General features: G+C 40.4%; 49 non-coding genes across 49 annotated transcripts; all 49 read left to right on the top strand.

The window, feature by feature from the left end:
* Positions 1-4: 4 nt before the first annotated feature.
* On the top strand, positions 5-86 carry TRNAS-CGA (transfer RNA serine (anticodon CGA)). Its single transcript has one exon. It is a non-coding gene; the product is annotated as a tRNA-Ser (tRNA).
* Positions 87-386: 300 nt separating this feature from the next.
* On the top strand, positions 387-468 carry TRNAS-CGA (transfer RNA serine (anticodon CGA)). Its single transcript has one exon. It is a non-coding gene; the product is annotated as a tRNA-Ser (tRNA).
* An 815-nt stretch (positions 469-1,283) lies between these two features.
* TRNAS-CGA (transfer RNA serine (anticodon CGA)) lies at positions 1,284-1,365 on the top strand. Its single transcript has one exon. It is a non-coding gene; the product is annotated as a tRNA-Ser (tRNA).
* A 238-nt stretch (positions 1,366-1,603) lies between these two features.
* Positions 1,604-1,685, top strand: TRNAS-UGA (transfer RNA serine (anticodon UGA)). Its single transcript has one exon. It is a non-coding gene; the product is annotated as a tRNA-Ser (tRNA).
* A 635-nt stretch (positions 1,686-2,320) lies between these two features.
* Positions 2,321-2,402, top strand: TRNAS-CGA (transfer RNA serine (anticodon CGA)). The gene has a single exon. It is a non-coding gene; the product is annotated as a tRNA-Ser (tRNA).
* A 238-nt stretch (positions 2,403-2,640) lies between these two features.
* Positions 2,641-2,722, top strand: TRNAS-UGA (transfer RNA serine (anticodon UGA)). The gene has a single exon. It is a non-coding gene; the product is annotated as a tRNA-Ser (tRNA).
* Positions 2,723-3,357: 635 nt separating this feature from the next.
* TRNAS-CGA (transfer RNA serine (anticodon CGA)) lies at positions 3,358-3,439 on the top strand. The gene has a single exon. It is a non-coding gene; the product is annotated as a tRNA-Ser (tRNA).
* A 194-nt stretch (positions 3,440-3,633) lies between these two features.
* Positions 3,634-3,715, top strand: TRNAS-UGA (transfer RNA serine (anticodon UGA)). The gene has a single exon. It is a non-coding gene; the product is annotated as a tRNA-Ser (tRNA).
* Positions 3,716-4,350: 635 nt separating this feature from the next.
* On the top strand, positions 4,351-4,432 carry TRNAS-CGA (transfer RNA serine (anticodon CGA)). Its single transcript has one exon. It is a non-coding gene; the product is annotated as a tRNA-Ser (tRNA).
* Positions 4,433-4,626: 194 nt separating this feature from the next.
* On the top strand, positions 4,627-4,708 carry TRNAS-UGA (transfer RNA serine (anticodon UGA)). The gene has a single exon. It is a non-coding gene; the product is annotated as a tRNA-Ser (tRNA).
* A 226-nt stretch (positions 4,709-4,934) lies between these two features.
* On the top strand, positions 4,935-5,016 carry TRNAS-UGA (transfer RNA serine (anticodon UGA)). Its single transcript has one exon. It is a non-coding gene; the product is annotated as a tRNA-Ser (tRNA).
* A 635-nt stretch (positions 5,017-5,651) lies between these two features.
* Positions 5,652-5,733, top strand: TRNAS-CGA (transfer RNA serine (anticodon CGA)). The gene has a single exon. It is a non-coding gene; the product is annotated as a tRNA-Ser (tRNA).
* A 238-nt stretch (positions 5,734-5,971) lies between these two features.
* TRNAS-UGA (transfer RNA serine (anticodon UGA)) lies at positions 5,972-6,053 on the top strand. Its single transcript has one exon. It is a non-coding gene; the product is annotated as a tRNA-Ser (tRNA).
* Positions 6,054-6,688: 635 nt separating this feature from the next.
* Positions 6,689-6,770, top strand: TRNAS-CGA (transfer RNA serine (anticodon CGA)). The gene has a single exon. It is a non-coding gene; the product is annotated as a tRNA-Ser (tRNA).
* A 238-nt stretch (positions 6,771-7,008) lies between these two features.
* Positions 7,009-7,090, top strand: TRNAS-UGA (transfer RNA serine (anticodon UGA)). The gene has a single exon. It is a non-coding gene; the product is annotated as a tRNA-Ser (tRNA).
* A 635-nt stretch (positions 7,091-7,725) lies between these two features.
* On the top strand, positions 7,726-7,807 carry TRNAS-CGA (transfer RNA serine (anticodon CGA)). Its single transcript has one exon. It is a non-coding gene; the product is annotated as a tRNA-Ser (tRNA).
* Positions 7,808-8,001: 194 nt separating this feature from the next.
* TRNAS-UGA (transfer RNA serine (anticodon UGA)) lies at positions 8,002-8,083 on the top strand. The gene has a single exon. It is a non-coding gene; the product is annotated as a tRNA-Ser (tRNA).
* A 226-nt stretch (positions 8,084-8,309) lies between these two features.
* TRNAS-UGA (transfer RNA serine (anticodon UGA)) lies at positions 8,310-8,391 on the top strand. The gene has a single exon. It is a non-coding gene; the product is annotated as a tRNA-Ser (tRNA).
* Positions 8,392-9,026: 635 nt separating this feature from the next.
* On the top strand, positions 9,027-9,108 carry TRNAS-CGA (transfer RNA serine (anticodon CGA)). The gene has a single exon. It is a non-coding gene; the product is annotated as a tRNA-Ser (tRNA).
* Positions 9,109-9,302: 194 nt separating this feature from the next.
* TRNAS-UGA (transfer RNA serine (anticodon UGA)) lies at positions 9,303-9,384 on the top strand. Its single transcript has one exon. It is a non-coding gene; the product is annotated as a tRNA-Ser (tRNA).
* A 635-nt stretch (positions 9,385-10,019) lies between these two features.
* Positions 10,020-10,101, top strand: TRNAS-CGA (transfer RNA serine (anticodon CGA)). The gene has a single exon. It is a non-coding gene; the product is annotated as a tRNA-Ser (tRNA).
* A 194-nt stretch (positions 10,102-10,295) lies between these two features.
* TRNAS-UGA (transfer RNA serine (anticodon UGA)) lies at positions 10,296-10,377 on the top strand. Its single transcript has one exon. It is a non-coding gene; the product is annotated as a tRNA-Ser (tRNA).
* Positions 10,378-11,012: 635 nt separating this feature from the next.
* Positions 11,013-11,094, top strand: TRNAS-CGA (transfer RNA serine (anticodon CGA)). The gene has a single exon. It is a non-coding gene; the product is annotated as a tRNA-Ser (tRNA).
* Positions 11,095-11,288: 194 nt separating this feature from the next.
* On the top strand, positions 11,289-11,370 carry TRNAS-UGA (transfer RNA serine (anticodon UGA)). Its single transcript has one exon. It is a non-coding gene; the product is annotated as a tRNA-Ser (tRNA).
* A 226-nt stretch (positions 11,371-11,596) lies between these two features.
* On the top strand, positions 11,597-11,678 carry TRNAS-UGA (transfer RNA serine (anticodon UGA)). The gene has a single exon. It is a non-coding gene; the product is annotated as a tRNA-Ser (tRNA).
* Positions 11,679-12,313: 635 nt separating this feature from the next.
* Positions 12,314-12,395, top strand: TRNAS-CGA (transfer RNA serine (anticodon CGA)). Its single transcript has one exon. It is a non-coding gene; the product is annotated as a tRNA-Ser (tRNA).
* Positions 12,396-12,633: 238 nt separating this feature from the next.
* On the top strand, positions 12,634-12,715 carry TRNAS-UGA (transfer RNA serine (anticodon UGA)). Its single transcript has one exon. It is a non-coding gene; the product is annotated as a tRNA-Ser (tRNA).
* Positions 12,716-13,350: 635 nt separating this feature from the next.
* TRNAS-CGA (transfer RNA serine (anticodon CGA)) lies at positions 13,351-13,432 on the top strand. Its single transcript has one exon. It is a non-coding gene; the product is annotated as a tRNA-Ser (tRNA).
* A 238-nt stretch (positions 13,433-13,670) lies between these two features.
* TRNAS-UGA (transfer RNA serine (anticodon UGA)) lies at positions 13,671-13,752 on the top strand. The gene has a single exon. It is a non-coding gene; the product is annotated as a tRNA-Ser (tRNA).
* Positions 13,753-14,387: 635 nt separating this feature from the next.
* Positions 14,388-14,469, top strand: TRNAS-CGA (transfer RNA serine (anticodon CGA)). The gene has a single exon. It is a non-coding gene; the product is annotated as a tRNA-Ser (tRNA).
* A 193-nt stretch (positions 14,470-14,662) lies between these two features.
* TRNAS-UGA (transfer RNA serine (anticodon UGA)) lies at positions 14,663-14,744 on the top strand. The gene has a single exon. It is a non-coding gene; the product is annotated as a tRNA-Ser (tRNA).
* A 226-nt stretch (positions 14,745-14,970) lies between these two features.
* On the top strand, positions 14,971-15,052 carry TRNAS-UGA (transfer RNA serine (anticodon UGA)). Its single transcript has one exon. It is a non-coding gene; the product is annotated as a tRNA-Ser (tRNA).
* A 635-nt stretch (positions 15,053-15,687) lies between these two features.
* TRNAS-CGA (transfer RNA serine (anticodon CGA)) lies at positions 15,688-15,769 on the top strand. Its single transcript has one exon. It is a non-coding gene; the product is annotated as a tRNA-Ser (tRNA).
* Positions 15,770-15,963: 194 nt separating this feature from the next.
* TRNAS-UGA (transfer RNA serine (anticodon UGA)) lies at positions 15,964-16,045 on the top strand. Its single transcript has one exon. It is a non-coding gene; the product is annotated as a tRNA-Ser (tRNA).
* Positions 16,046-16,955: 910 nt separating this feature from the next.
* TRNAS-UGA (transfer RNA serine (anticodon UGA)) lies at positions 16,956-17,037 on the top strand. Its single transcript has one exon. It is a non-coding gene; the product is annotated as a tRNA-Ser (tRNA).
* A 238-nt stretch (positions 17,038-17,275) lies between these two features.
* On the top strand, positions 17,276-17,357 carry TRNAS-UGA (transfer RNA serine (anticodon UGA)). The gene has a single exon. It is a non-coding gene; the product is annotated as a tRNA-Ser (tRNA).
* A 635-nt stretch (positions 17,358-17,992) lies between these two features.
* Positions 17,993-18,074, top strand: TRNAS-CGA (transfer RNA serine (anticodon CGA)). Its single transcript has one exon. It is a non-coding gene; the product is annotated as a tRNA-Ser (tRNA).
* Positions 18,075-18,268: 194 nt separating this feature from the next.
* On the top strand, positions 18,269-18,350 carry TRNAS-UGA (transfer RNA serine (anticodon UGA)). Its single transcript has one exon. It is a non-coding gene; the product is annotated as a tRNA-Ser (tRNA).
* A 940-nt stretch (positions 18,351-19,290) lies between these two features.
* TRNAS-UGA (transfer RNA serine (anticodon UGA)) lies at positions 19,291-19,372 on the top strand. The gene has a single exon. It is a non-coding gene; the product is annotated as a tRNA-Ser (tRNA).
* Positions 19,373-20,312: 940 nt separating this feature from the next.
* On the top strand, positions 20,313-20,394 carry TRNAS-UGA (transfer RNA serine (anticodon UGA)). The gene has a single exon. It is a non-coding gene; the product is annotated as a tRNA-Ser (tRNA).
* A 940-nt stretch (positions 20,395-21,334) lies between these two features.
* Positions 21,335-21,416, top strand: TRNAS-UGA (transfer RNA serine (anticodon UGA)). The gene has a single exon. It is a non-coding gene; the product is annotated as a tRNA-Ser (tRNA).
* Positions 21,417-22,051: 635 nt separating this feature from the next.
* On the top strand, positions 22,052-22,133 carry TRNAS-CGA (transfer RNA serine (anticodon CGA)). Its single transcript has one exon. It is a non-coding gene; the product is annotated as a tRNA-Ser (tRNA).
* Positions 22,134-22,371: 238 nt separating this feature from the next.
* On the top strand, positions 22,372-22,453 carry TRNAS-UGA (transfer RNA serine (anticodon UGA)). Its single transcript has one exon. It is a non-coding gene; the product is annotated as a tRNA-Ser (tRNA).
* A 940-nt stretch (positions 22,454-23,393) lies between these two features.
* TRNAS-UGA (transfer RNA serine (anticodon UGA)) lies at positions 23,394-23,475 on the top strand. Its single transcript has one exon. It is a non-coding gene; the product is annotated as a tRNA-Ser (tRNA).
* Positions 23,476-24,110: 635 nt separating this feature from the next.
* On the top strand, positions 24,111-24,192 carry TRNAP-CGG (transfer RNA proline (anticodon CGG)). The gene has a single exon. It is a non-coding gene; the product is annotated as a tRNA-Pro (tRNA).
* Positions 24,193-24,430: 238 nt separating this feature from the next.
* Positions 24,431-24,512, top strand: TRNAS-UGA (transfer RNA serine (anticodon UGA)). Its single transcript has one exon. It is a non-coding gene; the product is annotated as a tRNA-Ser (tRNA).
* Positions 24,513-25,452: 940 nt separating this feature from the next.
* On the top strand, positions 25,453-25,534 carry TRNAS-UGA (transfer RNA serine (anticodon UGA)). The gene has a single exon. It is a non-coding gene; the product is annotated as a tRNA-Ser (tRNA).
* A 635-nt stretch (positions 25,535-26,169) lies between these two features.
* Positions 26,170-26,251, top strand: TRNAS-CGA (transfer RNA serine (anticodon CGA)). The gene has a single exon. It is a non-coding gene; the product is annotated as a tRNA-Ser (tRNA).
* A 238-nt stretch (positions 26,252-26,489) lies between these two features.
* Positions 26,490-26,571, top strand: TRNAS-UGA (transfer RNA serine (anticodon UGA)). The gene has a single exon. It is a non-coding gene; the product is annotated as a tRNA-Ser (tRNA).
* The last annotated feature ends 182 nt before the right edge of the window (positions 26,572-26,753 follow it).

Consider the following 26,753-nt stretch of genomic DNA (forward strand, 5'->3'; position numbering starts at 1 on the left):
ATGGGCTGTGATGGCCGAGAGGTTAAGGCGTTGGACTCGAAATCCAATGGGGTCTCCCCGCATAGGTTCAAATCCTGTTCAGAGAAATAATTGCATGCGCTCTAAATTTAAAAGAGATTCCAAACCAAGGTCTAGCCAATGAAAACTAAAGTTTTAAGAATGGGGGGAAAAAGTTTTGAAAGAAATCAAGCAGTTTATCCTACTGATTTGAACTTTTTTCATGTCAAACCCCCAAACCTGCTGTTTCCCCAAAAAATCCAACAAACAGGTGGAAATGCAGCTGTGATGGCCGAGTGGTTAAGGCGTTGGACTTGAAATCCAATGCTTTATTTCAATCTGTCCAACGATACTATCCAAAAGGCACCCGATGAGTGGAGATAAAATGGGCTGTGATGGCCGAGAGGTTAAGGCGTTGGACTCGAAATCCAATGGGGTCTCCCCGCATAGGTTCAAATCCTGTTCAGAGAAATAATTGCATGCGCTCTAAATTTAAAAGAGATTCCAAACCAAGGTCTAGCCAATGAAAACTAAAGTTTTAAGAATGGGGGGAAAAAGTTTTGAAAGAAATCAAGCAGTTTATCCTACTGATTTGAACTTTTTTCATGTCAAACCCCCAAACCTGCTCAGGTTCAAATCCTGTTCACAGCGGAATCTTTTATACGCCTTAAAGAGAAGTCAGAGAAATAATTGCATTCGCTCTAAATTAAAAGGACATTCGAAAGCTTTGACACATACACATTTTCAATGGAGACTATTATTTCTATAAAGATAAGGTTCGGACAATGAAAACTAAGATTTTAAGAGCGTTGGGAAAAAGCATTGATAGAAATCATGCGGTTTATCTTATTGATTTAAGTTTTTTTCATATCGTAGTGTCAATTGTTAAAAAAGTGCTTCTCCTTACTTCCCAAAGCCTTACTTCTTCTCATGAACCTCACACCACACCTGTCTCTGTCTGTAAAACAATAGCCTTAAGCAAGAGGCCTATCTCATGACCGTGTGTTGAAGAAAAGGTTAAGACACAGTTAGGGCTACTCCTGAGTTCAGAGACGTCGCTCAACTGTATTCTCCAAAACACACCTCATTAGTTTTCCAAAACCGTCCTCCTTCTCATGAACCTTACATCACACCTGTCTCTGTCTGTAAGTCAACAGTCATACGCAAGAGGACTTTCTCATGACTTTGTGTGGCAAAAAAGGGCTAGACACAATTAGGGCAGTGCTTTATTTCAATCTGTCCAACGATACTATCCAAAAGGCACCCGATGAGTGGAGATAAAATGGGCTGTGATGGCCGAGAGGTTAAGGCGTTGGACTCGAAATCCAATGGGGTCTCCCCGCATAGGTTCAAATCCTATTCACAGCGGAATGTTTAATACGCTCTGAGATAAGAGAAGTCCTTTCAGAGAAATAATTGCATGCGCTCTAAATTTAAAAGAGATTCCAAACCAAGGTCTAGCCAATGAAAACTAAAGTTTTAAGAATGGGGGGAAAAAAGTTTTGAAAGAAATCAAGCAGTTTATCCTACTGATTTGAACTTTTTTCATGTCAAACCCCCAAACCTGCTGTTTCCCCAAAAAATCCAACAAACAGGTGGAAATGCAGCTGTGATGGCCGAGTGGTTAAGGCGTTGGACTTGAAATCCAATGGGGTTTCCCCACACAGGTTCAAATCCTGTTCACAGCGGAATCTTTTATACGCCTTAAAGAGAAGTCAGAGAAATAATTGCATTCGCTCTAAATTAAAAGGACATTCGAAAGCTTTGACACATACACATTTTCAATGGAGACTATTATCTCTATAAAGATAAGGTTCGGACAATGAAAACTAAGATTTTAAGAGCGTTGGGAAAAAGCATTGATAGAAATCAAGCGGTTTATCTTATTGATTTAAGTTTTTTTCATATCGTAGTGTCAATTGTTAAAAAAGTGCTTCTCCTTACTTCCCAAAGCCTTACTTCTTCTCATGAACCTCACACCACACCTGTCTCTGTCTGTAAAACAATAGCCTTAAGCAAGAGGCCTATCTCATGACCGTGTGTTGAAGAAAAGGTTAAGACACAGTTAGGGCTACTCCTGAGTTCAGAGACGTCGCTCAACTGTATTCTCCAAAACACACCTCATTAGTTTTCCAAAACCGTCCTCCTTCTCATGAACCTTACATCACACCTGTCTCTGTCTGTAAGTCAACAGTCATACGCAAGAGGACTTTCTCATGACTTTGTGTGGCAAAAAAGGGCTAGACACAATTAGGGCAGTGCTTTATTTCAATCTGTCCAACGATACTATCCAAAAGGCACCCGATGAGTGGAGATAAAATGGGCTGTGATGGCCGAGAGGTTAAGGCGTTGGACTCGAAATCCAATGGGGTCTCCCCGCATAGGTTCAAATCCTGTTCACAGCGGAATGTTTTATACGCTCTGAGAGAAGAGAAGTCCTTTCAGAGAAATAATTGCATGCGCTCTAAATTTAAAAGAGATTCCAAACCAAGGTCTAGCCAATGAAAACTAAAGTTTTAAGAATGGGGGGAAAAAAGTTTTGAAAGAAATCAAGCAGTTTATCCTACTGATTTGAACTTGTTTCATGTCAAACCCCCAAACCTGCTGTTTCCCCAAAAAATCCAACAAACAGGTGGAAATGCAGCTCTGATGGCCGAGTGGTTAAGGCGTTGGACTTGAAATCCAATGGGGTTTCCCCGCACAGGTTCAAATCCTGTTCACAGCGGAATCTTTTATACGCCTTAAAGAGAAGTCAGAGAAATAATTGCATTCGCTCTAAATTAAAAGGACATTCGAAAGCTTTGACACATACACATTTTCAATGGAGACTATTATTTCTATAAAGATAAGGTTCGGACAATGAAAACTAAGATTTTAAGAGCGTTGGGAAAAAGCATTGATAGAAATCATGCGGTTTATCTTATTGATTTAAGTTTTTTTCATATCGTAGTGTCAATTGTTAAAAAAGTGCTTCTCCTTACTTCCCAAAGCCTTACTTCTTCTCATGAACCTCACACCACACCTGTCTCTGTCTGTAAAACAATAGCCTTAAGCAAGAGGCCTATCTCATGACCGTGTGTTGAAGAAAAGGTTAAGACACAGTTAGGGCTACTCCTGAGTTCAGAGACGTCGCTCAACTGTATTCTCCAAAACACACCTCATTAGTTTTCCAAAACCGTCCTCCTTCTCATGAACCTTACATCACACCTGTCTCTGTCTGTAAGTCAACAGTCATACGCAAGAGGACTTTCTCATGACTTTGTGTGGCAAAAAAGGGCTAGACACAATTAGGGCAGTGCTTTATTTCAATCTGTCCAACGATACTATCCAAAAGGCACCCGATGAGTGGAGATAAAATGGGCTGTGATGGCCGAGAGGTTAAGGCGTTGGACTCGAAATCCAATGGGGTCTCCCCGCATAGGTTCAAATCCTGTTCAGAGAAATAATTGCATGCGCTCTAAATTTAAAAGAGATTCCAAACCAAGGTCTAGCCAATGAAAACTAAAGTTTTAAGAATGGGGGGAAAAAAGTTTTGAAAGAAATCAAGCAGTTTATCCTACTGATTTGAACTTTTTTCATGTCAAACCCCCAAACCTGCTGTTTCCCCAAAAAATCCAACAAACAGGTGGAAATGCAGCTGTGATGGCCGAGTGGTTAAGGCGTTGGACTTGAAATCCAATGGGGTTTCCCCGCACAGGTTCAAATCCTGTTCACAGCGGAATCTTTTATACGCCTTAAAGAGAAGTCAGAGAAATAATTGCATTCGCTCTAAATTAAAAGGACATTCGAAAGCTTTGACACATACACATTTTCAATGGAGACTATTATCTCTATAAAGATAAGGTTCGGACAATGAAAACTAAGATTTTAAGAGCGTTGGGAAAAAGCATTGATAGAAATCAAGTGGTTTATCTTATTGATTTAAGTTTTTTTCATATCGTAGTGTCAATTGTTAAAAAAGTGCTTCTCCTTACTTCCCAAAGCCTTACTTCTTCTCATGAACCTCACACCACACCTGTCTCTGTCTGTAAAACAATAGCCTTAAGCAAGAGGCCTATCTCATGACCGTGTGTTGAAGAAAAGGTTAAGACACAGTTAGGGCTACTCCTGAGTTCAGAGACGTCGCTCAACTGTATTCTCCAAAACACACCTCATTAGTTTTCCAAAACCGTCCTCCTTCTCATGAACCTTACATCACACCTGTCTCTGTCTGTAAGTCAACAGTCATACGCAAGAGGACTTTCTCATGACTTTGTGTGGCAAAAAAGGGCTAGACACAATTAGGGCATTGCTTTATTTCAATCTGTCCAACGATACTATCCAAAAGGCACCCGATGAGTGGAGATAAAATGGGCTGTGATGGCCGAGAGGTTAAGGCGTTGGACTCGAAATCCAATGGGGTCTCCCCGCATAGGTTCAAATCCTGTTCAGAGAAATAATTGCATGCGCTCTAAATTTAAAAGAGATTCCAAACCAAGGTCTAGCCAATGAAAACTAAAGTTTTAAGAATGGGGGGAAAAAGTTTTGAAAGAAATCAAGCAGTTTATCCTACTGATTTGAACTTTTTTCATGTCAAACCCCCAAACCTGCTGTTTCCCCAAAAAAATCCAACAAACAGGTGGAAATGCAGCTGTGATGGCCGAGTGGTTAAGGCGTTGGACTTGAAATCCAATGGGGTCTCCCCGCATAGGTTCAAATCCTGTTCACAGCGGAATGTTTTATACGCTTTGAGAGAAGAGAAGTCCTTTCAGAGAAATAATTGCATGCGCTCTAAATTTAAAAGAGATTCCAAACCAAGGTCTAGCCAATGAAAACTAAAGTTTTAAGAATGGGGGGGAAAAAGTTTTGAAAGAAATCAAGCAGTTTATCCTACGGATTTGAACTTTTTTCATGTCAAACCCCCAAACCTGCTGTTTCCCCAAAAAATCCAACAAACAGGTGTGATGGCCGAGTGGTTAAGGCGTTGGACTTGAAATCCAATGGGGTTTCCCCACACAGGTTCAAATCCTGTTCACAGCGGAATCTTTTATACGCCTTAAAGAGAAGTCAGAGAAATAATTGCATTCGCTCTAAATTAAAAGGACATTCGAAAGCTTAGACACATACACATTTTCAATGGAGACTATTATCTCTATAAAGATAAGGTTCGGACAATGAAAACTAAGATTTTAAGAGCGTTGGGAAAAAGCATTGATAGAAATCAAGCGGTTTATCTTATTGATTTAAGTTTTTTTCATATCGTAGTGTCAATTGTTAAAAAAGTGCTTCTCCTTACTTCCCAAAGCCTTACTTCTTCTCATGAACCTCACACCACACCTGTCTCTGTCTGTAAAACAATAGCCTTAAGCAAGAGGCCTATCTCATGACCGTGTGTTGAAGAAAAGGTTAAGACACAGTTAGGGCTACTCCTGAGTTCAGAGACGTCGCTCAACTGTATTCTCCAAAACACACCTCATTAGTTTTCCAAAACTGTCCTCCTTCTCATGAACCTTACATCACACCTGTCTCTGTCTGTAAGTCAACAGTCATACGCAAGAGGACTTTCTCATGACTTTGTGTGGCAAAAAAGGGCTAGACACAATTAGGGCAGTGCTTTATTTCAATCTGTCCAACGATACTATCCAAAAGGCACCCGATGAGTGGAGATAAAATGGGCTGTGATGGCCGAGAGGTTAAGGCGTTGGACTCGAAATCCAATGGGGTCTCCCCGCATAGGTTCAAATCCTATTCACAGCGGAATGTTTAATACGCTCTGAGATAAGAGAAGTCCTTTCAGAGAAATAATTGCATGCGCTCTAAATTTAAAAGAGATTCCAAACCAAGGTCTAGCCAATGAAAACTAAAGTTTTAAGAATGGGGGGAAAAAAGTTTTGAAAGAAATCAAGCAGTTTATCCTACTGATTTGAACTTTTTTCATGTCAAACCCCCAAACCTGCTGTTTCCCCAAAAAATCCAACAAACAGGTGGAAATGCAGCTGTGATGGCCGAGTGGTTAAGGCGTTGGACTTGAAATCCAATGGGGTTTCCCCACACAGGTTCAAATCCTGTTCACAGCGGAATCTTTTATACGCCTTAAAGAGAAGTCAGAGAAATAATTGCATTCGCTCTAAATTAAAAGGACATTCGAAAGCTTTGACACATACACATTTTCAATGGAGACTATTATCTCTATAAAGATAAGGTTCGGACAATGAAAACTAAGATTTTAAGAGCGTTGGGAAAAAGCATTGATAGAAATCAAGCGGTTTATCTTATTGATTTAAGTTTTTTTCATATCGTAGTGTCAATTGTTAAAAAAGTGCTTCTCCTTACTTCCCAAAGCCTTACTTCTTCTCATGAACCTCACACCACACCTGTCTCTGTCTGTAAAACAATAGCCTTAAGCAAGAGGCCTATCTCATGACCGTGTGTTGAAGAAAAGGTTAAGACACAGTTAGGGCTACTCCTGAGTTCAGAGACGTCGCTCAACTGTATTCTCCAAAACACACCTCATTAGTTTTCCAAAACCGTCCTCCTTCTCATGAACCTTACATCACACCTGTCTCTGTCTGTAAGTCAACAGTCATACGCAAGAGGACTTTCTCATGACTTTGTGTGGCAAAAAAGGGCTAGACACAATTAGGGCAGTGCTTTATTTCAATCTGTCCAACGATACTATCCAAAAGGCACCCGATGAGTGGAGATAAAATGGGCTGTGATGGCCGAGAGGTTAAGGCGTTGGACTCGAAATCCAATGGGGTCTCCCCGCATAGGTTCAAATCCTGTTCACAGCGGAATGTTTTATACGCTCTGAGAGAAGAGAAGTCCTTTCAGAGAAATAATTGCATGCGCTCTAAATTTAAAAGAGATTCCAAACCAAGGTCTAGCCAATGAAAACTAAAGTTTTAAGAATGGGGGGAAAAAAGTTTTGAAAGAAATCAAGCAGTTTATCCTACTGATTTGAACTTGTTTCATGTCAAACCCCCAAACCTGCTGTTTCCCCAAAAAATCCAACAAACAGGTGGAAATGCAGCTCTGATGGCCGAGTGGTTAAGGCGTTGGACTTGAAATCCAATGGGGTTTCCCCGCACAGGTTCAAATCCTGTTCACAGCGGAATCTTTTATACGCCTTAAAGAGAAGTCAGAGAAATAATTGCATTCGCTCTAAATTAAAAGGACATTCGAAAGCTTTGACACATACACATTTTCAATGGAGACTATTATTTCTATAAAGATAAGGTTCGGACAATGAAAACTAAGATTTTAAGAGCGTTGGGAAAAAGCATTGATAGAAATCATGCGGTTTATCTTATTGATTTAAGTTTTTTTCATATCGTAGTGTCAATTGTTAAAAAAGTGCTTCTCCTTACTTCCCAAAGCCTTACTTCTTCTCATGAACCTCACACCACACCTGTCTCTGTCTGTAAAACAATAGCCTTAAGCAAGAGGCCTATCTCATGACCGTGTGTTGAAGAAAAGGTTAAGACACAGTTAGGGCTACTCCTGAGTTCAGAGACGTCGCTCAACTGTATTCTCCAAAACACACCTCATTAGTTTTCCAAAACCGTCCTCCTTCTCATGAACCTTACATCACACCTGTCTCTGTCTGTAAGTCAACAGTCATACGCAAGAGGACTTTCTCATGACTTTGTGTGGCAAAAAAGGGCTAGACACAATTAGGGCAGTGCTTTATTTCAATCTGTCCAACGATACTATCCAAAAGGCACCCGATGAGTGGAGATAAAATGGGCTGTGATGGCCGAGAGGTTAAGGCGTTGGACTCGAAATCCAATGGGGTCTCCCCGCATAGGTTCAAATCCTGTTCAGAGAAATAATTGCATGCGCTCTAAATTTAAAAGAGATTCCAAACCAAGGTCTAGCCAATGAAAACTAAAGTTTTAAGAATGGGGGGAAAAAGTTTTGAAAGAAATCAAGCAGTTTATCCTACTGATTTGAACTTTTTTCATGTCAAACCCCCAAACCTGCTGTTTCCCCAAAAAAATCCAACAAACAGGTGGAAATGCAGCTGTGATGGCCGAGTGGTTAAGGCGTTGGACTTGAAATCCAATGGGGTCTCCCCGCATAGGTTCAAATCCTGTTCACAGCGGAATGTTTTATACGCTTTGAGAGAAGAGAAGTCCTTTCAGAGAAATAATTGCATGCGCTCTAAATTTAAAAGAGATTCCAAACCAAGGTCTAGCCAATGAAAACTAAAGTTTTAAGAATGGGGGGGAAAAAGTTTTGAAAGAAATCAAGCAGTTTATCCTACGGATTTGAACTTTTTTCATGTCAAACCCCCAAACCTGCTGTTTCCCCAAAAAATCCAACAAACAGGTGTGATGGCCGAGTGGTTAAGGCGTTGGACTTGAAATCCAATGGGGTTTCCCCACACGGGTTCAAATCCTGTTCACAGCGGAATCTTTTATACGCCTTAAAGAGAAGTCAGAGAAATAATTGCATTCGCTCTAAATTAAAAGGACATTCGAAAGCTTAGACACATACACATTTTCAATGGAGACTATTATCTCTATAAAGATAAGGTTCGGACAATGAAAACTAAGATTTTAAGAGCGTTGGGAAAAAGCATTGATAGAAATCAAGCGGTTTATCTTATTGATTTAAGTTTTTTTCATATCGTAGTGTCAATTGTTAAAAAAGTGCTTCTCCTTACTTCCCAAAGCCTTACTTCTTCTCATGAACCTCACACCACACCTGTCTCTGTCTGTAAAACAATAGCCTTAAGCAAGAGGCCTATCTCATGACCGTGTGTTGAAGAAAAGGTTAAGACACAGTTAGGGCTACTCCTGAGTTCAGAGACGTCGCTCAACTGTATTCTCCAAAACACACCTCATTAGTTTTCCAAAACTGTCCTCCTTCTCATGAACCTTACATCACACCTGTCTCTGTCTGTAAGTCAACAGTCATACGCAAGAGGACTTTCTCATGACTTTGTGTGGCAAAAAAGGGCTAGACACAATTAGGGCAGTGCTTTATTTCAATCTGTCCAACGATACTATCCAAAAGGCACCCGATGAGTGGAGATAAAATGGGCTGTGATGGCCGAGAGGTTAAGGCGTTGGACTCGAAATCCAATGGGGTCTCCCCGCATAGGTTCAAATCCTGTTCAGAGAAATAATTGCATGCGCTCTAAATTTAAAAGAGATTCCAAACCAAGGTCTAGCCAATGAAAACTAAAGTTTTAAGAATGGGGGGAAAAAAGTTTTGAAAGAAATCAAGCAGTTTATCCTACTGATTTGAACTTTTTTCATGTCAAACCCCCAAACCTGCTGTTTCCCCAAAAAATCCAAAAAACAGGTGGAAATGCAGCTGTGATGGCCGAGTGGTTAAGGCGTTGGACTTGAAATCCAATGGGGTTTCCCCGCACAGGTTCAAATCCTGTTCACAGCGGAATCTTTTATACGCCTTAAAGAGAAGTCAGGGAAATAATTGCATTCGCTCTAAATTAAAAGGACATTCGAAAGCTTTGACACATACACATTTTCAATGGAGACTATTATCTCTATAAAGATAAGGTTCGGACAATGAAAACTAAGATTTTAAGAGCGTTGGGAAAAAGCATTGATAGAAATCAAGCGGTTTATCTTATTGATTTAAGTTTTTTTCATATCGTAGTGTCAATTGTTAAAAAAGTGCTTCTCCTTACTTCCCAAAGCCTTACTTCTTCTCATGAACCTCACACCACACCTGTCTCTGTCTGTAAAACAATAGCCTTAAGCAAGAGGCCTATCTCATGACCGTGTGTTGAAGAAAAGGTTAAGACACAGTTAGGGCTACTCCTGAGTTCAGAGACGTCGCTCAACTGTATTCTCCAAAACACACCTCATTAGTTTTCCAAAACCGTCCTCCTTCTCATGAACCTTACATCACACCTGTCTCTGTCTGTAAGTCAACAGTCATACGCAAGAGGACTTTCTCATGACTTTGTGTGGCAAAAAAGGGCTAGACACAATTAGGGCATTGCTTTATTGCAATCTGTCCAACGATACTATCCAAAAGGCACCCGATGAGTGGAGATAAAATGGGCTGTGATGGCCGAGAGGTTAAGGCGTTGGACTCGAAATCCAATGGGGTCTCCCCGCATAGGTTCAAATCCTGTTCAGAGAAATAATTGCATGCGCTCTAAATTTAAAAGAGATTCCAAACCAAGGTCTAGCCAATGAAAACTAAAGTTTTAAGAATGGGGGGAAAAAAGTTTTGAAAGAAATCAAGCAGTTTATCCTACTGATTTGAACTTTTTTCATGTCAAACCCCCAAACCTGCTGTTTCCCCAAAAAATCCAACAAACAGGTGGAAATGCAGCTGTGATGGCCGAGTGGTTAAGGCGTTGGACTTGAAATCCAATGGGGTTTCCCCGCACAGGTTCAAATCCTGTTCACAGCGGAATCTTTTATACGCCTTAAAGAGAAGTCAGAGAAATAATTGCATTCGCTCTAAATTAAAAGGACATTCGAAAGCTTTGACACATACACATTTTCAATGGAGACTATTATCTCTATAAAGATAAGGTTCGGACAATGAAAACTAAGATTTTAAGAGCGTTGGGAAAAAGCATTGATAGAAATCAAGTGGTTTATCTTATTGATTTAAGTTTTTTTCATATCGTAGTGTCAATTGTTAAAAAAGTGCTTCTCCTTACTTCCCAAAGCCTTACTTCTTCTCATGAACCTCACACCACACCTGTCTCTGTCTGTAAAACAATAGCCTTAAGCAAGAGGCCTATCTCATGACCGTGTGTTGAAGAAAAGGTTAAGACACAGTTAGGGCTACTCCTGAGTTCAGAGACGTCGCTCAACTGTATTCTCCAAAACACACCTCATTAGTTTTCCAAAACCGTCCTCCTTCTCATGAACCTTACATCACACCTGTCTCTGTCTGTAAGTCAACAGTCATACGCAAGAGGACTTTCTCATGACTTTGTGTGGCAAAAAAGGGCTAGACACAATTAGGGCATTGCTTTATTTCAATCTGTCCAACGATACTATCCAAAAGGCACCCGATGAGTGGAGATAAAATGGGCTGTGATGGCCGAGAGGTTAAGGCGTTGGACTCGAAATCCAATGGGGTCTCCCCGCATAGGTTCAAATCCTGTTCAGAGAAATAATTGCATGCGCTCTAAATTTAAAAGAGATTCCAAACCAAGGTCTAGCCAATGAAAACTAAAGTTTTAAGAATGGGGGGAAAAAGTTTTGAAAGAAATCAAGCAGTTTATCCTACTGATTTGAACTTTTTTCATGTCAAACCCCCAAACCTGCTGTTTCCCCAAAAAAATCCAACAAACAGGTGGAAATGCAGCTGTGATGGCCGAGTGGTTAAGGCGTTGGACTTGAAATCCAATGGGGTCTCCCCGCATAGGTTCAAATCCTGTTCACAGCGGAATGTTTTATACGCTTTGAGAGAAGAGAAGTCCTTTCAGAGAAATAATTGCATGCGCTCTAAATTTAAAAGAGATTCCAAACCAAGGTCTAGCCAATGAAAACTAAAGTTTTAAGAATGGGGGGGAAAAAGTTTTGAAAGAAATCAAGCAGTTTATCCTACGGATTTGAACTTTTTTCATGTCAAACCCCCAAACCTGCTGTTTCCCCAAAAAATCCAACAAACAGGTGTGATGGCCGAGTGGTTAAGGCGTTGGACTTGAAATCCAATGGGGTTTCCCCACACAGGTTCAAATCCTGTTCACAGCGGAATCTTTTATACGCCTTAAAGAGAAGTCAGAGAAATAATTGCATTCGCTCTAAATTAAAAGGACATTCGAAAGCTTAGACACATACACATTTTCAATGGAGACTATTATCTCTATAAAGATAAGGTTCGGACAATGAAAACTAAGATTTTAAGAGCGTTGGGAAAAAGCATTGATAGAAATCAAGCGGTTTATCTTATTGATTTAAGTTTTTTTCATATCGTAGTGTCAATTGTTAAAAAAGTGCTTCTCCTTACTTCCCAAAGCCTTACTTCTTCTCATGAACCTCACACCACACCTGTCTCTGTCTGTAAAACAATAGCCTTAAGCAAGAGGCCTATCTCATGACCGTGTGTTGAAGAAAAGGTTAAGACACAGTTAGGGCTACTCCTGAGTTCAGAGACGTCGCTCAACTGTATTCTCCAAAACACACCTCATTAGTTTTCCAAAACTGTCCTCCTTCTCATGAACCTTACATCACACCTGTCTCTGTCTGTAAGTCAACAGTCATACGCAAGAGGACTTTCTCATGACTTTGTGTGGCAAAAAAGGGCTAGACACAATTAGGGCAGTGCTTTATTTCAATCTGTCCAACGATACTATCCAAAAGGCACCCGATGAGTGGAGATAAAATGGGCTGTGATGGCCGAGAGGTTAAGGCGTTGGACTCGAAATCCAATGGGGTCTCCCCGCATAGGTTCAAATCCTATTCACAGCGGAATGTTTAATACGCTCTGAGATAAGAGAAGTCCTTTCAGAGAAATAATTGCATGCGCTCTAAATTTAAAAGAGATTCCAAACCAAGGTCTAGCCAATGAAAACTAAAGTTTTAAGAATGGGGGGAAAAAAGTTTTGAAAGAAATCAAGCAGTTTATCCTACTGATTTGAACTTTTTTCATGTCAAACCCCCAAACCTGCTGTTTCCCCAAAAAATCCAACAAACAGGTGGAAATGCAGCTGTGATGGCCGAGTGGTTAAGGCGTTGGACTTGAAATCCAATGGGGTTTCCCCACACAGGTTCAAATCCTGTTCACAGCGGAATCTTTTATACGCCTTAAAGAGAAGTCAGAGAAATAATTGCATTCGCTCTAAATTAAAAGGACATTCGAAAGCTTTGACACATACACATTTTCAATGGAGACTATTATCTCTATAAAGATAAGGTTCGGACAATGAAAACTAAGATTTTAAGAGCGTTGGGAAAAAGCATTGATAGAAATCAAGCGGTTTATCTTATTGATTTAAGTTTTTTTCATATCGTAGTGTCAATTGTTAAAAAAGTGCTTCTCCTTACTTCCCAAAGCCTTACTTCTTCTCATGAACCTCACACCACACCTGTCTCTGTCTGTAAAACAATAGCCTTAAGCAAGAGGCCTATCTCATGACCGTGTGTTGAAGAAAAGGTTAAGACACAGTTAGGGCTACTCCTGAGTTCAGAGACGTCGCTCAACTGTATTCTCCAAAACACACCTCATTAGTTTTCCAAAACCGTCCTCCTTCTCATGAACCTTACATCACACCTGTCTCTGTCTGTAAGTCAACAGTCATACGCAAGAGGACTTTCTCATGACTTTGTGTGGCAAAAAAGGGCTAGACACAATTAGGGCAGTGCTTTATTTCAATCTGTCCAACGATACTATCCAAAAGGCACCCGATGAGTGGAGATAAAATGGGCTGTGATGGCCGAGAGGTTAAGGCGTTGGACTCGAAATCCAATGGGGTCTCCCCGCATAGGTTCAAATCCTGTTCACAGCGGAATGTTTTATACGCTCTGAGAGAAGAGAAGTCCTTTCAGAGAAATAATTGCATGCGCTCTAAATTTAAAAGAGATTCCAAACCAAGGTCTAGCCAATGAAAACTAAAGTTTTAAGAATGGGGGGAAAAAAGTTTTGAAAGAAATCAAGCAGTTTATCCTACTGATTTGAACTTGTTTCATGTCAAACCCCCAAACCTGCTGTTTCCCCAAAAAATCCAACAAACAGGTGGAAATGCAGCTCTGATGGCCGAGTGGTTAAGGCGTTGGACTTGAAATCCAATGGGGTTTCCCCGCACAGGTTCAAATCCTGTTCACAGCGGAATCTTTTATACGCCTTAAAGAGAAGTCAGAGAAATAATTGCATTCGCTCTAAATTAAAAGGACATTCGAAAGCTTTGACACATACACATTTTCAATGGAGACTATTATTTCTATAAAGATAAGGTTCGGACAATGAAAACTAAGATTTTAAGAGCGTTGGGAAAAAGCATTGATAGAAATCATGCGGTTTATCTTATTGATTTAAGTTTTTTTCATATCGTAGTGTCAATTGTTAAAAAAGTGCTTCTCCTTACTTCCCAAAGCCTTACTTCTTCTCATGAACCTCACACCACACCTGTCTCTGTCTGTAAAACAATAGCCTTAAGCAAGAGGCCTATCTCATGACCGTGTGTTGAAGAAAAGGTTAAGACACAGTTAGGGCTACTCCTGAGTTCAGAGACGTCGCTCAACTGTATTCTCCAAAACACACCTCATTAGTTTTCCAAAACCGTCCTCCTTCTCATGAACCTTACATCACACCTGTCTCTGTCTGTAAGTCAACAGTCATACGCAAGAGGACTTTCTCATGACTTTGTGTGGCAAAAAAGGGCTAGACACAATTAGGGCAGTGCTTTATTTCAATCTGTCCAACGATACTATCCAAAAGGCACCCGATGAGTGGAGATAAAATGGGCTGTGATGGCCGAGAGGTTAAGGCGTTGGACTCGAAATCCAATGGGGTCTCCCCGCATAGGTTCAAATCCTGTTCAGAGAAATAATTGCATGCGCTCTAAATTTAAAAGAGATTCCAAACCAAGGTCTAGCCAATGAAAACTAAAGTTTTAAGAATGGGGGGAAAAAGTTTTGAAAGAAATCAAGCAGTTTATCCTACTGATTTGAACTTTTTTCATGTCAAACCCCCAAACCTGCTGTTTCCCCAAAAAATCCAACAAACAGGTGGAAATGCAGCTGTGATGGCCGAGTGGTTAAGGCGTTGGACTTGAAATCCAATGGGGTCTCCCCGCATAGGTTCAAATCCTGTTCACAGCGGAATGTTTTATACGCTTTGAGAGAAGAGAAGTCCTTTCAGAGAAATAATTGCATGCGCTCTAAATTTAAAAGAGATTCCAAACCAAGGTCTAGCCAATGAAAACTAAAGTTTTAAGAATGGGGGGGAAAAAGTTTTGAAAGAAATCAAGCAGTTTATCCTACGGATTTGAACTTTTTTCATGTCAAACCCCCAAACCTGCTGTTTCCCCAAAAAATCCAACAAACAGGTGTGATGGCCGAGTGGTTAAGGCGTTGGACTTGAAATCCAATGGGGTTTCCCCACACAGGTTCAAATCCTGTTCACAGCGGAATCTTTTATACGCCTTAAAGAGAAGTCAGAGAAATAATTGCATTCGCTCTAAATTAAAAGGACATTCGAAAGCTTAGACACATACACATTTTCAATGGAGACTATTATCTCTATAAAGATAAGGTTCGGACAATGAAAACTAAGATTTTAAGAGCGTTGGGAAAAAGCATTGATAGAAATCAAGCGGTTTATCTTATTGATTTAAGTTTTTTTCATATCGTAGTGTCAATTGTTAAAAAAGTGCTTCTCCTTACTTCCCAAAGCCTTACTTCTTCTCATGAACCTCACACCACACCTGTCTCTGTCTGTAAAACAATAGCCTTAAGCAAGAGGCCTATCTCATGACCGTGTGTTGAAGAAAAGGTTAAGACACAGTTAGGGCTACTCCTGAGTTCAGAGACGTCGCTCAACTGTATTCTCCAAAACACACCTCATTAGTTTTCCAAAACTGTCCTCCTTCTCATGAACCTTACATCACACCTGTCTCTGTCTGTAAGTCAACAGTCATACGCAAGAGGACTTTCTCATGACTTTGTGTGGCAAAAAAGGGCTAGACACAATTAGGGCAGTGCTTTATTTCAATCTGTCCAACGATACTATCCAAAAGGCACCCGATGAGTGGAGATAAAATGGGCTGTGATGGCCGAGAGGTTAAGGCGTTGGACTCGAAATCCAATGGGGTCTCCCCGCATAGGTTCAAATCCTGTTCAGAGAAATAATTGCATGCGCTCTAAATTTAAAAGAGATTCCAAACCAAGGTCTAGCCAATGAAAACTAAAGTTTTAAGAATGGGGGGAAAAAAGTTTTGAAAGAAATCAAGCAGTTTATCCTACTGATTTGAACTTTTTTCATGTCAAACCCCCAAACCTGCTGTTTCCCCAAAAAATCCAACAAACAGGTGGAAATGCAGCTGTGATGGCCGAGTGGTTAAGGCGTTGGACTTGAAATCCAATGGGGTTTCCCCGCACAGGTTCAAATCCTGTTCACAGCGGAATCTTTTATACGCCTTAAAGAGAAGTCAGAGAAATAATTGCATTCGCTCTAAATTAAAAGGACATTCGAAAGCTTTGACACATACACATTTTCAATGGAGACTATTATCTCTATAAAGATAAGGTTCGGACAATGAAAACTAAGATTTTAAGAGCGTTGGGAAAAAGCATTGATAGAAATCAAGCGGTTTATCTTATTGATTTAAGTTTTTTTCATATCGTAGTGTCAATTGTTAAAAAAGTGCTTCTCCTTACTTCCCAAAGCCTTACTTCTTCTCATGAACCTCACACCACACCTGTCTCTGTCTGTAAAACAATAGCCTTAAGCAAGAGGCCTATCTCATGACCGTGTGTTGAAGAAAAGGTTAAGACACAGTTAGGGCTACTCCTGAGTTCAGAGCCGTCGCTCAACTGTATTCTCCAAAACACACCTCATTAGTTTTCCAAAACCGTCCTCCTTCTCATGAACCTTACATCACACCTGTCTCTGTCTGTAAGTCAACAGTCATACGCAAGAGGACTTTCTCATGACTTTGTGTGGCAAAAAAGGGCTAGACACAATTAGGGCATTGCTTTATTTCAATCTGTCCAACGATACTATCCAAAAGGCACCCGATGAGTGGAGATAAAATGGGCTGTGATGGCTGAGAGGTTAAGGCGTTGGACTCGAAATACAATGGGGTCTCCCCGCATAGGTTCAAATCCTGTTCAGAGAAATAATTGCATGCGCTCTAAATTTAAAAGAGATTCCAAACCAAGGTCTAGCCAATGAAAACTAAAGTTTTAAGAATGGGGGGAAAAAGTTTTGAAAGAAATCAAGCAGTTTATCCTACTGATTTGAACTTTTTTCATGTCAAACCCCCAAACCTGCTGTTTCCCCAAAAAATCCAACAAACAGGTGGAAATGCAGCTGTGATGGTCGAGTGGTTAAGGCGTTGGACTTGAAATCCAATGGGGTCTCCCCGCATAGGTTCAAATCCTGTTCACAGCGGAATGTTTTATACGCTCTGAGAGAAGAGAAGTCCTTTCAGAGAAATAATTGCATGCGCTCTAAATTTAAAAGAGATTCCAAACCAAGGTCTAGCCAATGAAAACTAAAGTTTTAAGAATGGGGGGAAAAAAGTTTTGAAAGAAATCAAGCAGTTTATCCTACTGATTTGAACTTTTTTCATGTCAAACCCCCAAACCTGCTGTTTCCCCAAAAAATCCAACAAACAGGTGGAAATGCAGCTGTGATGGCCGAGTGGTTAAGGCGTTGGACTTGAAATCCAATGGGGTTTCCCCGCACAGGTTCAAATCCTGTTCACAGCGGAATCTTTTATACGCCTTAAAGAGAAGTCAGAGAAATAATTGCATTCGCTCTAAATTAAAAGGACATTCGAAAGCTTTGACACATACACATTTTCAATGGAGACTATTATTTCTATAAAGATAAGGTTCGGACAATGAAAACTAAGATTTTAAGAGCGTTGGGAAAAAGCATTGATAGAAATCATGCGGTTTATCTTATTGATTTAAGTTTTTTTCATATCGTAGTGTCAATTGTTAAAAAAGTGCTTCTCCTTACTTCCCAAAGCCTTACTTCTTCTCATGAACCTCACACCACACCTGTCTCTGTCTGTAAAACAATAGCCTTAAGCAAGAGGCCTATCTCATGACCGTGTGTTGAAGAAAAGGTTAAGACACAGTTAGGGCTACTCCTGAGTTCAGAGACGTCGCTCAACTGTATTCTCCAAAACACACCTCATTAGTTTTCCAAAACCGTCCTCCTTCTCATGAACCTTACATCACACCTGTCTCTGTCTGTAAGTCAACAGTCATACGCAAGAGGACTTTCTCATGACTTTGTGTGGCAAAAAAGGGCTAGACACAATTAGGGCAGTGCTTTATTTCAATCTGTCCAACGATACTATCCAAAAGGCACCCGATGAGTGGAGATAAAATGGGCTGTGATGGCCGAGAGGTTAAGGCGTTGGACTCGAAATCCAATGGGGTCTCCCCGCATAGGTTCAAATCCTGTTCAGAGAAATAATTGCATGCGCTCTAAATTTAAAAGAGATTCCAAACCAAGGTCTAGCCAATGAAAACTAAAGTTTTAAGAATGGGGGGAAAAAAGTTTTGAAAGAAATCAAGCAGTTTATCCTACTGATTTGAACTTTTTTCATGTCAAACCCCCAAACCTGCTGTTTCCCCAAAAAATCCAACAAACAGGTGGAAATGCAGCTGTGATGGCCGAGTGGTTAAGGCGTTGGACTTGAAATCCAATGGGGTTTCCCCGCACAGGTTCAAATCCTGTTCACAGCGGAATCTTTTATACGCCTTAAAGAGAAGTCAGAGAAATAATTGCATTCGCTCTAAATTAAAAGGACATTCGAAAGCTTTGACACATACACATTTTCAATGGAGACTATTATCTCTATAAAGATAAGGTTCGGACAATGAAAACTAAGATTTTAAGAGCGTTGGGAAAAAGCATTGATAGAAATCAAGTGGTTTATCTTATTGATTTAAGTTTTTTTCATATCGTAGTGTCAATTGTTAAAAAAGTGCTTCTCCTTACTTCCCAAAGCCTTACTTCTTCTCATGAACCTCACACCACACCTGTCTCTGTCTGTAAAACAATAGCCTTAAGCAAGAGGCCTATCTCATGACCGTGTGTTGAAGAAAAGGTTAAGACACAGTTAGGGCTACTCCTGAGTTCAGAGACGTCGCTCAACTGTATTCTCCAAAACACACCTCATTAGTTTTCCAAAACCGTCCTCCTTCTCATGAACCTTACATCACACCTGTCTCTGTCTGTAAGTCAACAGTCATACGCAAGAGGACTTTCTCATGACTTTGTGTGGCAAAAAAGGGCTAGACACAATTAGGGCATTGCTTTATTTCAATCTGTCCAACGATACTATCCAAAAGGCACCCGATGAGTGGAGATAAAATGGGCTGTGATGGCCGAGAGGTTAAGGCGTTGGACTCGAAATCCAATGGGGTCTCCCCGCATTCACAGCGGAATGTTTAATACGCTCTGAGATAAGAGAAGTCCTTTCAGAGAAATAATTGCATGCGCTCTAAATTTAAAAGAGATTCCAAACCAAGGTCTAGCCAATGAAAACTAAAGTTTTAAGAATGGGGGGAAAAAAGTTTTGAAAGAAATCAAGCAGTTTATCCTACTGATTTGAACTTTTTTCATGTCAAACCCCCAAACCTGCTGTTTCCCCAAAAAATCCAACAAACAGGTGGAAATGCAGCTGTGATGGCCGAGTGGTTAAGGCGTTGGACTTGAAATCCAATGGGGTTTCCCCGCACAGGTTCAAATCCTGTTCACAGCGGAATCTTTTATACGCCTTAAAGAGAAGTCAGAGAAATAATTGCATTCGCTCTAAATTAAAAGGACATTCGAAAGCTTTGACACATACACATTTTCAATGGAGACTATTATCTCTATAAAGATAAGGTTCGGACAATGAAAACTAAGATTTTAAGAGCGTTGGGAAAAAGCATTGATAGAAATCAAGTGGTTTATCTTATTGATTTAAGTTTTTTTCATATCGTAGTGTCAATTGTTAAAAAAGTGCTTCTCCTTACTTCCCAAAGCCTTACTTCTTCTCATGAACCTCACACCACACCTGTCTCTGTCTGTAAAACAATAGCCTTAAGCAAGAGGCCTATCTCATGACCGTGTGTTGAAGAAAAGGTTAAGACACAGTTAGGGCTACTCCTGAGTTCAGAGACGTCGCTCAACTGTATTCTCCAAAACACACCTCATTAGTTTTCCAAAACCGTCCTCCTTCTCATGAACCTTACATCACACCTGTCTCTGTCTGTAAGTCAACAGTCATACGCAAGAGGACTTTCTCATGACTTTGTGTGGCAAAAAAGGGCTAGACACAATTAGGGCATTGCTTTATTTCAATCTGTCCAACGATACTATCCAAAAGGCACCCGATGAGTGGAGATAAAATGGGCTGTGATGGCCGAGAGGTTAAGGCGTTGGACTCGAAATCCAATGGGGTCTCCCCGCATTCACAGCGGAATGTTTAATACGCTCTGAGATAAGAGAAGTCCTTTCAGAGAAATAATTGCATGCGCTCTAAATTTAAAAGAGATTCCAAACCAAGGTCTAGCCAATGAAAACTAAAGTTTTAAGAATGGGGGGAAAAAAGTTTTGAAAGAAATCAAGCAGTTTATCCTACTGATTTGAACTTTTTTCATGTCAAACCCCCAAACCTGCTGTTTCCCCAAAAAATCCAACAAACAGGTGGAAATGCAGCTGTGATGGCCGAGTGGTTAAGGCGTTGGACTTGAAATCCAATGGGGTTTCCCCACACAGGTTCAAATCCTGTTCACAGCGGAATCTTTTATACGCCTTAAAGAGAAGTCAGAGAAATAATTGCATTCGCTCTAAATTAAAAGGACATTCGAAAGCTTTGACACATACACATTTTCAATGGAGACTATTATCTCTATAAAGATAAGGTTCGGACAATGAAAACTAAGATTTTAAGAGCGTTGGGAAAAAGCATTGATAGAAATCAAGCGGTTTATCTTATTGATTTAAGTTTTTTTCATATCGTAGTGTCAATTGTTAAAAAAGTGCTTCTCCTTACTTCCCAAAGCCTTACTTCTTCTCATGAACCTCACACCACACCTGTCTCTGTCTGTAAAACAATAGCCTTAAGCAAGAGGCCTATCTCATGACCGTGTGTTGAAGAAAAGGTTAAGACACAGTTAGGGCTACTCCTGAGTTCAGAGACGTCGCTCAACTGTATTCTCCAAAACACACCTCATTAGTTTTCCAAAACCGTCCTCCTTCTCATGAACCTTACATCACACCTGTCTCTGTCTGTAAGTCAACAGTCATACGCAAGAGGACTTTCTCATGACTTTGTGTGGCAAAAAAGGGCTAGACACAATTAGGGCAGTGCTTTATTTCAATCTGTCCAACGATACTATCCAAAAGGCACCCGATGAGTGGAGATAAAATGGGCTGTGATGGCCGAGAGGTTAAGGCGTTGGACTCGAAATCCAATGGGGTCTCCCCGCATTCACAGCGGAATGTTTAATACGCTCTGAGATAAGAGAAGTCCTTTCAGAGAAATAATTGCATGCGCTCTAAATTTAAAAGAGATTCCAAACCAAGGTCTAGCCAATGAAAACTAAAGTTTTAAGAATGGGGGGAAAAAAGTTTTGAAAGAAATCAAGCAGTTTATCCTACTGATTTGAACTTTTTTCATGTCAAACCCCCAAACCTGCTGTTTCCCCAAAAAATCCAACAAACAGGTGGAAATGCAGCTGTGATGGCCGAGTGGGTAAGGCGTTGGACTTGAAATCCAATGGGGTTTCCCCACACAGGTTCAAATCCTGTTCACAGCGGAATCTTTTATACGCCTTAAAGAGAAGTCAGAGAAATAATTGCATTCGCTCTAAATTAAAAGGACATTCGAAAGCTTTGACACATACACATTTTCAATGGAGACTATTATCTCTATAAAGATAAGGTTCGGACAATGAAAACTAAGATTTTAAGAGCGTTGGGAAAAAGCATTGATAGAAATCAAGCGGTTTATCTTATTGATTTAAGTTTTTTTCATATCGTAGTGTCAATTGTTAAAAAAGTGCTTCTCCTTACTTCCCAAAGCCTTACTTCTTCTCATGAACCTCACACCACACCTGTCTCTGTCTGTAAAACAATAGCCTTAAGCAAGAGGCCTATCTCATGACCGTGTGTTGAAGAAAAGGTTAAGACACAGTTAGGGCTACTCCTGAGTTCAGAGACGTCGCTCAACTGTATTCTCCAAAACACACCTCATTAGTTTTCCAAAACCGTCCTCCTTCTCATGAACCTTACATCACACCTGTCTCTGTCTGTAAGTCAACAGTCATACGCAAGAGGACTTTCTCATGACTTTGTGTGGCAAAAAAGGGCTAGACACAATTAGGGCAGTGCTTTATTTCAATCTGTCCAACGATACTATCCAAAAGGCACCCGATGAGTGGAGATAAAATGGGCTGTGATGGCCAAGAGGTTAAGGCGTTGGACTCGAAATCCAATGGGGTCTCCCCGCATAGGTTCAAATCCTATTCACAGCGGAATGTTTAATACGCTCTGAGATAAGAGAAGTCCTTTCAGAGAAATAATTGCATGCGCTCTAAATTTAAAAGAGATTCCAAACCAAGGTCTAGCCAATGAAAACTAAAGTTTTAAGAATGGGGGGAAAAAAGGTTTGAAAGAAATCAAGCAGTTTATCCTACTGATTTGAACTTTTTTCATGTCAAACCCCCAAACCTGCTGTTTCCCCAAAAAATCCAACAAACAGGTGGAAATGCAGCTGTGATGGCCGAGTGGTTAAGGCGTTGGACTTGAAATCCAATGGGGTTTCCCCACACAGGTTCAAATCCTGTTCACAGCGGAATCTTTTATACGCCTTAAAGAGAAGTCAGAGAAATAATTGCATTCGCTCTAAATTAAAAGGACATTCGAAAGCTTTGACACATACACATTTTCAATGGAGACTATTATCTCTATAAAGATAAGGTTCGGACAATGAAAACTAAGATTTTAAGAGCGTTGGGAAAAAGCATTGATAGAAATCAAGCGGTTTATCTTATTGATTTAAGTTTTTTTCATATCGTAGTGTCAATTGTTAAAAAAGTGCTTCTCCTTACTTCCCAAAGCCTTACTTCTTCTCATGAACCTCACACCACACCTGTCTCTGTCTGTAAAACAATAGCCTTAAGCAAGAGGCCTATCTCATGACCGTGTGTTGAAGAAAAGGTTAAGACACAGTTAGGGCTACTCCTGAGTTCAGAGACGTCGCTCAACTGTATTCTCCAAAACACACCTCATTAGTTTTCCAAAACCGTCCTCCTTCTCATGAACCTTACATCACACCTGTCTCTGTCTGTAAGTCAACAGTCATACGCAAGAGGACTTTCTCATGACTTTGTGTGGCAAAAAAGGGCTAGACACAATTAGGGCAGTGCTTTATTTCAATCTGTCCAACGATACTATCCAAAAGGCACCCGATGAGTGGAGATAAAATGGGCTGTGATGGCCGAGAGGTTAAGGCGTTGGACTCGAAATCCAATGGGGTCTCCCCGCATTCACAGCGGAATGTTTAATACGCTCTGAGATAAGAGAAGTCCTTTCAGAGAAATAATTGCATGCGCTCTAAATTTAAAAGAGATTCCAAACCAAGGTCTAGCCAATGAAAACTAAAGTTTTAAGAATGGGGGGAAAAAAGTTTTGAAAGAAATCAAGCAGTTTATCCTACTGATTTGAACTTTTTTCATGTCAAACCCCCAAACCTGCTGTTTCCCCAAAAAATCCAACAAACAGGTGGAAATGCAGCTGTGATGGCCGAGTGGGTAAGGCGTTGGACTTGAAATCCAATGGGGTTTCCCCACACAGGTTCAAATCCTGTTCACAGCGGAATCTTTTATACGCCTTAAAGAGAAGTCAGAGAAATAATTGCATTCGCTCTAAATTAAAAGGACATTCGAAAGCTTTGACACATACACATTTTCAATGGAGACTATTATCTCTATAAAGATAAGGTTCGGACAATGAAAACTAAGATTTTAAGAGCGTTGGGAAAAAGCATTGATAGAAATCAAGCGGTTTATCTTATTGATTTAAGTTTTTTTCATATCGTAGTGTCAATTGTTAAAAAAGTGCTTCTCCTTACTTCCCAAAGCCTTACTTCTTCTCATGAACCTCACACCACACCTGTCTCTGTCTGTAAAACAATAGCCTTAAGCAAGAGGCCTATCTCATGACCGTGTGTTGAAGAAAAGGTTAAGACACAGTTAGGGCTACTCCTGAGTTCAGAGACGTCGCTCAACTGTATTCTCCAAAACACACCTCATTAGTTTTCCAAAACCGTCCTCCTTCTCATGAACCTTACATCACACCTGTCTCTGTCTGTAAGTCAACAGTCATACGCAAGAGGACTTTCTCATGACTTTGTGTGGCAAAAAAGGGCTAGACACAATTAGGGCAGTGCTTTATTTCAATCTGTCCAACGATACTATCCAAAAGGCACCCGATGAGTGGAGATAAAATGGGCTGTGATGGCCGAGAGGTTAAGGCGTTGGACTCGGAATCCAATGGGGTCTCCCCGCATAGGTTCAAATCCTATTCACAGCGGAATGTTTAATACGCTCTGAGATAAGAGAAGTCCTTTCAGAGAAATAATTGCATGCGCTCTAAATTTAAAAGAGATTCCAAACCAAGGTCTAGCCAATGAAAACTAAAGTTTTAAGAATGGGGGGAAAAAAGTTTTGAAAGAAATCAAGCAGTTTATCCTACTGATTTGAACTTTTTTCATGTCAAACCCCCAAACCTGCTGTTTCCCCAAAAAATCCAACAAACAGGTGGAAATGCAGCTGTGATGGCCGAGTGGTTAAGGCGTTGGACTTGAAATCCAATGGGGTTTCCCCACACAGGTTCAAATCCTGTTCACAGCGGAATCTTTTATACGCCTTAAAGAGAAGTCAGAGAAATAATTGCATTCGCTCTAAATTAAAAGGACATTCGAAAGCTTTGACACATACACATTTTCAATGGAGACTATTATCTCTATAAAGATAAGGTTCGGACAATGAAAACTAAGATTTTAAGAGCGTTGGGAAAAAGCATTGATAGAAATCAAGCGGTTTATCTTATTGATTTAAGTTTTTTTCATATCGTAGTGTCAATTGTTAAAAAAGTGCTTCTCCTTACTTCCCAAAGCCTTACTTCTTCTCATGAACCTCACACCACACCTGTCTCTGTCTGTAAAACAATAGCCTTAAGCAAGAGGCCTATCTCATGACCGTGTGTTGAAGAAAAGGTTAAGACACAGTTAGGGCTACTCCTGAGTTCAGAGACGTCGCTCAACTGTATTCTCCAAAACACACCTCATTAGTTTTCCAAAACCGTCCTCCTTCTCATGAACCTTACATCACACCTGTCTCTGTCTGTAAGTCAACAGTCATACGCAAGAGGACTTTCTCATGACTTTGTGTGGCAAAAAAGGGCTAGACACAATTAGGGCAGTGCTTTATTTCAATCTGTCCAACGATACTATCCAAAAGGCACCCGATGAGTGGAGATAAAATGGGCTGTGATGGCCGAGAGGTTAAGGCGTTGGACTCGAAATCCAATGGGGTCTCCCCGCATTCACAGCGGAATGTTTAATACGCTCTGAGATAAGAGAAGTCCTTTCAGAGAAATAATTGCATGCGCTCTAAATTTAAAAGAGATTCCAAACCAAGGTCTAGCCAATGAAAACTAAAGTTTTAAGAATGGGGGGAAAAAAGTTTTGAAAGAAATCAAGCAGTTTATCCTACTGATTTGAACTTTTTTCATGTCAAACCCCCAAACCTGCTGTTTCCCCAAAAAATCCAACAAACAGGTGGAAATGCAGCTGTGATGGCCGAGTGGGTAAGGCGTTGGACTTGAAATCCAATGGGGTTTCCCCACACAGGTTCAAATCCTGTTCACAGCGGAATCTTTTATACGCCTTAAAGAGAAGTCAGAGAAATAATTGCATTCGCTCTAAATTAAAAGGACATTCGAAAGCTTTGACACATACACATTTTCAATGGAGACTATTATCTCTATAAAGATAAGGTTCGGACAATGAAAACTAAGATTTTAAGAGCGTTGGGAAAAAGCATTGATAGAAATCAAGCGGTTTATCTTATTGATTTAAGTTTTTTTCATATCGTAGTGTCAATTGTTAAAAAAGTGCTTCTCCTTACTTCCCAAAGCCTTACTTCTTCTCATGAACCTCACACCACACCTGTCTCTGTCTGTAAAACAATAGCCTTAAGCAAGAGGCCTATCTCATGACCGTGTGTTGAAGAAAAGGTTAAGACACAGTTAGGGCTACTCCTGAGTTCAGAGACGTCGCTCAACTGTATTCTCCAAAACACACCTCATTAGTTTTCCAAAACCGTCCTCCTTCTCATGAACCTTACATCACACCTGTCTCTGTCTGTAAGTCAACAGTCATACGCAAGAGGACTTTCTCATGACTTTGTGTGGCAAAAAAGGGCTAGACACAATTAGGGCAGTGCTTTATTTCAATCTGTCCAACGATACTATCCAAAAGGCACCCGATGAGTGGAGATAAAATGGGCTGTGATGGCCGAGAGGTTAAGGCGTTGGACTCGAAATCCAATGGGGTCTCCCCGCATAGGTTCAAATCCTATTCACAGCGGAATGTTTAATACGCTCTGAGATAAGAGAAGTCCTTTCAGAGAAATAATTGCATGCGCTCTAAATTTAAAAGAGATTCCAAACCAAGGTCTAGCCAATGAAAACTAAAGTTTTAAGAATGGGGGGAAAAAAGTTTTGAAAGAAATCAAGCAGTTTATCCTACTGATTTGAACTTTTTTCATGTCAAACCCCCAAACCTGCTGTTTCCCCAAAAAATCCAACAAACAGGTGGAAATGCAGCTGTGATGGCCGAGTGGTTAAGGCGTTGGACTTGAAATCCAATGGGGTTTCCCCACACAGGTTCAAATCCTGTTCACAGCGGAATCTTTTATACGCCTTAAAGAGAAGTCAGAGAAATAATTGCATTCGCTCTAAATTAAAAGGACATTCGAAAGCTTTGACACATACACATTTTCAATGGAGACTATTATCTCTATAAAGATAAGGTTCGGACAATGAAAACTAAGATTTTAAGAGCGTTGGGAAAAAGCATTGATAGAAAT

The sequence above is a fragment of the Eleutherodactylus coqui genome, chromosome 2 (assembly GCF_035609145.1).
Source record: "Eleutherodactylus coqui strain aEleCoq1 chromosome 2, aEleCoq1.hap1, whole genome shotgun sequence".
In the NCBI taxonomy this organism is placed as follows: domain Eukaryota; kingdom Metazoa; phylum Chordata; class Amphibia; order Anura; family Eleutherodactylidae; genus Eleutherodactylus; species Eleutherodactylus coqui.